The sequence below is a fragment of the Canis lupus genome, chromosome 6, assembly GCF_003254725.2.
Source record: "Canis lupus dingo isolate Sandy chromosome 6, ASM325472v2, whole genome shotgun sequence".
NCBI lineage: Eukaryota > Metazoa > Chordata > Mammalia > Carnivora > Canidae > Canis > Canis lupus.
In genome coordinates this window covers 37,777,704-37,786,517 of record NC_064248.1, presented here as the reverse complement: position 1 = coordinate 37,786,517, position 8,814 = coordinate 37,777,704, and the positions used below count along the sequence as shown (strand labels likewise).

The 8,814-nt window shown below is 45.9% G+C and overlaps 1 pseudogene; it reads right to left on the bottom strand.

Annotated features, from left to right (window-relative positions):
• Positions 1-1,810: 1,810 nt before the first annotated feature.
• Positions 1,811-2,514, bottom strand: LOC125755289 (proline-rich nuclear receptor coactivator 1-like; annotated as a pseudogene).
• Positions 2,515-8,814: the final 6,300 nt, after the last annotated feature.

The following is an 8,814-nucleotide window of genomic DNA, read 5'->3' as shown; positions in this document are numbered from 1 at the left end:
TATGTCTTCCTCTGTTGAGATTTCTCTTCATGCCTTTGCCCATTTCATGATTGGATTGTTTTTTCTTTGGTGTTGAGTTTAATAAGTTCTTTATGATCGTTATGAAACTTGAGTCCCTTAATCTGCCATAGAACGTACTTTGCCACAAATATCTTTCCATTCTGTAGGTGTTTCTCTCCGTAGTTTTGGTTACTGCTGTGCATATACCCCAGCTCTCTAACTCTTGATGATCCAGCCCTTCAACTAGCGTTCATCTTTTTGCTTTTGTTTCTTCTGCCTTCAGTGGATGTATATCTTGCAGCAAGTTTATTGTGGCGAGAGTTCAAAAAAAGAAGAGTGTCTACGACTGTTGTTCTGCCGTCTAGGAGAATTTATGATGAATCGCAGCAGGGTAGACTCATTCCATAGCTTATCTGTAAGTTGGGTGCGGAATGGAGGATGTCTAGGAACTCCTCTTGCACTGGTCTGGCGCATTTGCTGTCTATGTACTTCGTGGAAACCTAGCGGTTCTTCACGTGCCGGTTCCCCCTGATGTGCCCTCTCGAGAGAGTCGCACGCTTTCCTTTTTTTATTTTTTGCGGAAGTTTGTTCAACTTTCTACACAGCAAGAAGAACTGCCATCCATATTCTACTAAAGCTGTTTGGAAAGATAGAAAAGATAAGGATGGAGTTCTTCCAAATTTGTTCTATGAGGCCAGCATCACCTTAATTCCAAAAACAGACAAAGACCCCACCAAAAAGGAGAATTATAGACCAATATCCCTGATGAACATGGATGCAAAAATTCTCAGAAGATACTAGCCAATAGGATCTAACAGTACATTAGAAAATTATTCACCATGACCAAGTAGGATTTGTTCCGGGACACAAGGCTGGTTCAACACTCTGTAAACAATCAATGTGATTCATCATATCAGCAAGAGAAAAACCAGAACCATATGTTCCTCTCATTGGATGCAGAGAATGCATTTGACAAAATACCCATCCATTCCTGATCAAAACTCTTCAGAGTGTAGGGTAGAGGGAACATTCTCAACATCTTAAAAGCATCTAGAAAAGCCCACAGAAATATCATTCTCAATAGGGAAGCACTGGGAGCCTTTCCCCTAAGATCAGGACTAAGACAGGGATGTCCACTCTCACCTGCTATTCAACATAGTACTGGACGTCCTAGCCTCAGCAATCAGACAACAAAAGACATTAAAGGCATTCGAATTGGCAAAGAAGTCAAACTCTCCTTCTTTGCCGATGACATGACACTCTACATAGAAACCCAAAAGCCTCCACCCCAGATTGCTAGAACCTACCGCAATTTAGCAGCGTGGCAGGATACAAAATCAATGCCCCGAAGTCAGTGGCATTTCTATACACTACAACAAGACTGAAGAAGAGAAATTAAGGAGTCAATCCCATTTACAATTGCACCCAAAAGCATAAGATACCCAGGAAAACCTAACCAAAGAGGTAAAGGATCTATACCCTAAAAACTATAGAACACTTCTGAAAGAAATTGAGGAGACACAAGAGATGAAAAAACATTCCCTGCTCATGGATTGGGAATTAATATTGTGAAAATGTCAATGTTACCCAGGGCAATTTACACGTTTAATGCAATCCCTATCAAATACCATGGACTTTCTTCAGAGTTAGAACAAATTATTTTAAGATTTGATGGAATCAGAAAAGACCCCGAATAGCCAGGGAATTTTAAAAAAGAAAACCGTATCTGGGGGCATCACAATTCCAGATTTCAGGTTGTACTACAAAGCTGTGGTCATCAAGACAGTGTGGTACTGGCAAAAACAGACACACAGATCAATGGAACAGAATAGAGAACCCAGAAATGGACCCTCAACTCTGTGGTCAACTAATATTTGACAAAGCAGGAAAGACTATCCACTGGAAGAAAGACAGTCTCTTCAGTAAATGGTGCTGGGAAAATTGGCCATCTTTGATTTTAAAACCTCTCTTCTGAAGGAGGGTTGGCTGGGCGCCCGGCGGCAGCTGGCCAGGGAACGGCTCGCTTCCTCAGTTTGAGCTGCGGCGCAGGACCCGGGGCCAAACTGGAGGCCCGGTCTGGGACTTCCTGCGCTCAGCTCGCCCGTCGCGGGCCCCGCCCGGCCTCGAGGCTCGCCGGTGCTGCTGGTACTGATGGAAGCGGCTGGGCAGCTGCCCCGCCGGCTGACCCGCACCCTCTTCTTGCGCCGCTTCTTTGGCGCTGCCAGAGAGGTGCCTCCGCCGAGCCAGACGCAGTTGGACAGAGGCGCTGGGGGCGAGGCTGCGGGGTCAGGTAGGGACCGTCTCCCCAAGGAAGTGAGGGAGGAAGAGGGTGGGGGGCAGTGCCCGGGGTCGGGATTCGGGGTAAAGGCGGCGGGGCGGTGGTCACCATGGGGAGAACTCCGAATAACCGCGGGCGGAAAGCCAGGGGTGCAAGTCGGCCGCCCAGGACAAGTGGCTCCCGCTGCAGGACGGAGACGACGGTCATGCTCTAGGAGAAAAGTGGCTCAGCGAGAAGAAAGGAGAAAGAGAAGCCAGGGATTGCAGGGCGCGGCGCAGCAACCGATAATGTATTTCTAATTAGCCTTGACCATCACATTTCCATACTGCTAGGATGCAGAGTGACCTAGAAATTTAATATTCCTTCTATTTCTTTTCTTCTCCATTTGACTTTATTACTCTTGATGAGGAATTTTCTTTCCTTTTCCTTGTTGGCATCCATTCTATCTCTTGATCCTCCTCCTGGAGTTATTCTAAAGTAGCTACTGTGTATTCCAACACACACGGCCCTCCCTCATCGTCAAGAAATGTACATTTCTGTGAAAGGTTCTTTTATGGCTGGTTAATACTTCCCCTAGTTTATCATTGATAAAACCTACCTAACTAACCAAATGTTATTGCAACTAGAATTCCTGGTACATTAAGCTACTGTTTATCACCTGAAATTCCCGTTGACACTTAAATTAACCTCTTCCAAAACGGTTCTGTTCCTTTTTCCATGTGGGGATGTTGGCTCTTACCCTTTTAGAAAGCTATCCACTGCGAATGTTCATTCATCCATTCAACATTGGGCAAATATTTGGAGCACTTTCTATGCCAGACATTGTGTGATGTGCTCGGATTTTACATTCACAAACATTTTGTGTTTTGCTTCTAAAATGCTGGATTGGGGATAAAGAGGGCTCCTCTACCCTCTTTCAGTTAGCAGCATTTGATGAATAGTTACTAGTATGATTACTGAATTATGGGATGCTCTGAGTTCCTTTTCAAGTTTAAGAGCCTATCAGCTATCCATAAAGATGTCCCCTGCCTCCAGATCTATTTTCTCAGGCTTAACATTCCTGGAAGTCAGCAATCAGGCCAGCACACCTGAGTCACTTTGAGGAAATCAAGTATTGGCATCAGAATGCCCATATGCGATACAGCACGTTACTAGACTTGCCATGGGAATGAATACACACCTACTACCAGAGCCATGACCTATTTTCTGTTTTCCACTCAGTAATATTTCAAGTGTGTTTCCAAGACTACCCAAGTACTGGCATTATCTTGGTGCATTTATCAAAGTCCAGAGACTTGTCTGGTTCAGAATTTTTATTGGTCAGCACGCTTAGAGTAGATGAAGTTCTCAGACAGCAGGATCACAAAGACTAATAAGCTTTAAGTTAATATATAAAACCAGAGGATCCCTGGGTGGCTCTTTGGCGCCTGCCTTTGGCCCAGGGTGCAATCCTGGAGTCCGGGATAGAGTCCCGCGTTGGGATCCCGGCATGGAGCCTGCTTCTCCCTCTGCTGTGTCTCTGCAACCCCCCTCTGTCTATGAGTGATAATAAATAAAATCTTTAAAAAACAACAACAACAACAACAAACAGAACAAGGGCAGCCCCAGTGGCTCAGCGGTTTAGCCACCTTCAGTCCAGGGCATGGTCAGGCTCCCTGCATGGAGCCTGCTTCACCCTCTGCCTGTGTCTCTGCCCTCTTGTGGCTCTCATGAATAAATAAATAAAATATTAAAATAAATAAAGCTTAAAAAGAAAAACCAAACCCTTCTAATCCTTAAAAAAAAAAAAGTCTGGTCCCAAAAAAAGCCCTCTTAAGATATTTTGTCTGTGACACGGGGTTGTCCCAGCAACATTCTTTTCAACTACGTCAGCTCCTTGTCTCTGTAGGGAGAGACAGAGTCACCTGGGAGCAGATCTTTGGTCTTCTGGGGCTCAAGTGCACATACCTGCTGTGGGTCATGGACCCGAGCGGCAAGGACACAAGCGAGGAGGCTAAAGAGAAACCTCCTACAGAAGGGCTCCTGTCCTTCCCAGCATGCTCTGGGGTGGGCGGGGATCAAGGAGGTTGAGGCTGAGTGAAGAGGTGTAGATAAAGGGTCCCCGTCCCTCTGGAACAAACTTCTGCCGCAAGTTAGGGAAGCTTGTTGAGCGATGAAGTGCAGTGGCCCTGGATCAGGTCCCATAGGAAACAGGAAAAAGCCATCCCCACAGAGAAGAAGACAAGTCCAGGCTGATGACAGGCACCTCAGGGCCTGGAGCAGTTCTGCAAGGTCTGGTCACCGTCACGAGACTCTAAGTCCCTGTGGACCCAACTCACCCCAGAACTGAGAGAACAAAGCGTGACATGGAAGGAGAAGACAAAACTCTAAATCGGAGCCGGTGGGCCCTCTGCCGCAGCTGGCAGGGCCTGTCCCATCAAGGACACCCTCACCAGCGACCGACTGTCCCTCAGCCTGCCTGGGACCTGTGACCAGCCGCGAGCACCAGCACATGGCCGGCCAGCCGGCCCCACCCCCACCCCACCCCAACACCTGGCGCTTGAAAGCAGGACTAGCCCCATCTGAACTTCATAACATGACACCAAGGTTTCAGATCCGCCCCCCCCCCTTTTTAAAGTGACCATTCTCAAGTCTGCAATCTGGTCACTTTATATGAAGGGACTTTTATTTTATTATTATTATTTTAAGATTTTATTTATTTATGCTGAGGGACATAGAGAGAGAGAGGCAGAGACACAGGCAGAGGGAGAAGCAGGCTCCATGCAGGGAGCCCGACATCGGACTCGATCTGGGGTCTCAGGGTCAGGCCCTGGGCTGAAGGTGGCGCTAAACCGCTGAGCCACCTGGGCTGCCCTCAGATCCCCTTTTTATCACCGTCAACCCAACTGCTTTTCTTTCCAGCTCGGAACCACCACACTGATCAATTTCATGCTCTTTCAGATCACACACCAGACATACAGAAACCCACTTCAGCTCTCACCTAGGAGGTCTGGTTTGTTTTCCTCTTTACTCAAAGCACTTTAAAAAGATTATTATTTCGTTACCTGTAACAGATCTTCACTGAGGACTTTGTTTTCTCCGCCCTGGGGGGTGGTGGTGGTGGTGAATCAGAAGTTCAGAGTTACAAATCCAGAAATGCAAAGATTCATGAAATTTACTATTCTCATCCTGGGCAGAATGAATGATAATGTAGGGACAAATTCCACCAATTTTTACATCAGAGGGCTGCCTAAGCAAACCAAAATAAAAAATGAAGTTTGCAGAGAATAGCAACCCCAAACACGAAAAAAGGATGGAGACCATACTGCTGTATTGAATATGTGTGTTACAAATCCAGGAACTATTCTCTAATACTCGCTCCAGATAAAACAACAACTGAGCATTCCCTCTTTCAGATATCTTATCCTTCACTTAAAAATAACAAAGTTTTCACAGCTTTCCTCCACCTAGCCTTCTAACTACCATTAACTACCCAGACATTTCCAGAAAGATGACCTAGTGCCCAACAATTAGCAGGGGAGCATATGGAGCTGCTGGAGCCTCTGTTGCCAGATCACAGTACTTTCTTACAAGAGTTTCCTCTGTAGTCCAAAGGACAGCATTGTTGCTGTACATAAACCCAGAAGACTGCAATCCAGGTGCCAGGTTGAGACTTCTGGTTAATAGTGATTAAGGTCAGGCCCCCTGGGTGGCTCAGCAATTGAGCATCTACCTTTGGCTCAGGTCGTATCCCAGGGTCCTGGGATTGAGTCCTACAGCAGGCTCCCCTGCTTCTCCTTTGTCTATGCCCTGCCCCATATCTGTCTCTCTCATGAATAAATGAAATCTTAAAAAAAAAAAGTAAGTAAATAAATAGTGTTTGAGACCAACTCAATATCATCCCTACCCAACTCCCACTGAAATGAACAAGGAGACTTTTATTTATTTATTTATTTTTATTCATTTTTTAAAATTTTTTTAAATTTTTTAAAATTTTTTTAAATTTTTTTTATTTATTTATGATAGTCACAGAGAGAGAGGAAGAGAGAGAGAAGAGAGAGGCAGAGATATAGGCGAGGGAGAAGCAGGCTCCATGCACCAGGAGCCCGATGCGGGACTCGATCCCGGGTCTCAGGATCGCGCCTGGGCCAAAGGCAGGCGCAAAACGCTGCGCCACCCAGGGATCCTGATTTTTTTTTTTTACAAGGAAACTTTTAAAGGAAAGAACAAGTCTGTTTCAGCCCTGAACATTCTGGGAGGTGGGAAAAGAGAAACACATTAATCAACCAGAATTTTGAAGTCTTTTTAATAAGATATGTTGCAGAATGGAAGGCTGCATGATCTTGCCCATGAACGAATCCCATGCAAGGGAAGGAAGAGCCATTGGCAGAAACTGGATGGGACTACCTAGAATGACCTCAAGACCCTGCTGGTACAGGCGATACCAACCAGTTGCATAGGTTGTGTTGTGCCCAAGATTGCGAATCTGAGAAACCACCAAGGAGCCTACACCGATTGCAAACACACGAGGGTTTATTTACAAGCTCAAGCTTGGGTCCAAGTATACCCGATACAATGGAGCAGGGAGTTGGACCCCCGGACTAAGAGCATAGCACTTTATAGGGGCCAGTGGCCAAATGGGATTGTAACATACGCAGAAAGTTGCACAGTCATGTCAGTCCACACGCAGGTGGCCAATTGAATTACATTTTACCCTATAGTGACCATTTGAACTGGCCTATCACTCTGGTCAGAACTGGCGCCCAGTTTTGGCGAGCACAAGGGGTTACATTTTTATGGCCGATTTCGGTAAGGGTGTGCTCAGCGCTTGACTAGGGTTGGGGGGCAGCAACCTTTCTTTTCCAGAGTGGCTGCACCATTTCAACATTCCCACCAACAGTGTAAGAGGGTTCCCTTTTCTCTGCATCCTCTCCAACATTTGTGGTTTCCTGCCTTGTTAATTTTCCCCATTCTCACTGGTGTGAGGTGGTATATCATTGTGGTTTTGATTTGTATTGGAAGGAGCCTCGGTGTCCATCGAAAGACAAATGGATAAAGAAGATGTGGTTTATGTATACAATGGGATATTACTCAGCCATTAGAAATGACAAATACCCACCATTTGCTTCAACGAGGATGGAACTGGAGGGTATTATGCTGAGTGAAGTCAGTCAATCGGAGAAGGACAAACAGTGTATGTTCTCATTCATTTGGGGAATATAAACAATAGTGAAAGGGAATATAAGGGAAGGGAGAAGAAATGTGTGGGAAATATCAGAAAGGGAGACAGAACATAAAGACTCCTAACTCTGGGAAACAAACTAGGGGTGGTGGAAGGGGAGGAGGGCGGGGGGTGGGGGGAAATGGGTGACGGGCACTGAGGGGGGCACTTGACGGGATGAGCACTGGGTGTTATTCTGTATGTTGGTAAATTGAACACCAATAAAAAATAAATTTATTTTAAAAAGTTTTAAAAAGAAAGGGAAAAAAAAAAAAGAATATCATCCACAGCAGACTGGATGCTGGGGAAACAATTTTAAAGATGCTCAAAAGATGCTCACCACAGACTGTTTGGGAAGGACTCTCCTAGGAAGCTCCAGTCTGGAGATGCCAGCCCAGGGAGAGGAGGAAGGAAGGACACACGGCTGCCATGCTTCCTGGGGCACCCAGATCCTGGCGCCCCATAGAGGAGCCCTGGCTCTGCAGCATCTCTTAGGGAAGCTGCCTCAAGGGCATGGGATGGAGGCCTGAGGGAGGCCTCTTAGCCAGGCCTTGCCCCATCTTCCTGATGCCTCAAAGTAACTACCCTGTCCCTATTCCCAGGCACCACCACTTCAAAATCGCTTTGCATTTCTTATAGAACCTACCCAGAGGATCCAGCTCTAGGGCCCACGTTCCCTGCACACACAAAAGCTACAGTGATTTGGTTAATTTCTCAATCTCCCTGGGACTAAGTCACCCTGTCATCTCAACTCCTTTCCCTGCCTGGATAGAAATGACTTGCAGAGACTAATAGTGTTACCATCACCGGTACCAAGGCAAAAAAAGTAATTCCTTACTTGGACAGATCACAGTAAAAGATAATATAAGTGACTTTTAGACACGTAAAAACGATCTTCACCTTCACCCCAAAATAGGAGGAATATAAAATAAAATTATTGTAAGATACCATTTTTCACATATCAGATGAACAAAGATGAGAAGTTTCACGATACGCTATGTTGGTGAGCATGTTGGGAAAGAAGCACTTCCAGAAACCACTGGAGAGAGTGAACACTGGAACTCTCTTTTTAAGAGGGAATCCCTTGGTGCATCTGGGTGGCTCCGTCGGCTCAGTGTCTGCCTTCAGCTCGGTCATGATCTCCAGATCATGGGATCGAGCCCCGCATTGGGCTGTCTGCTCAGTGGGGAGTCTGCTTCTCACTCTCCCTCAGTCCCTCCCCTCTTCTCTGTGCTCTCACTCTCTCTCTGTCTCTCTCTCTCTCAAAAACAAAAAAAATCCTTAAGAAAAATTATACAAAAAAAAAAAAAAAGAATCCCGAAAACGTCAGGTCTCT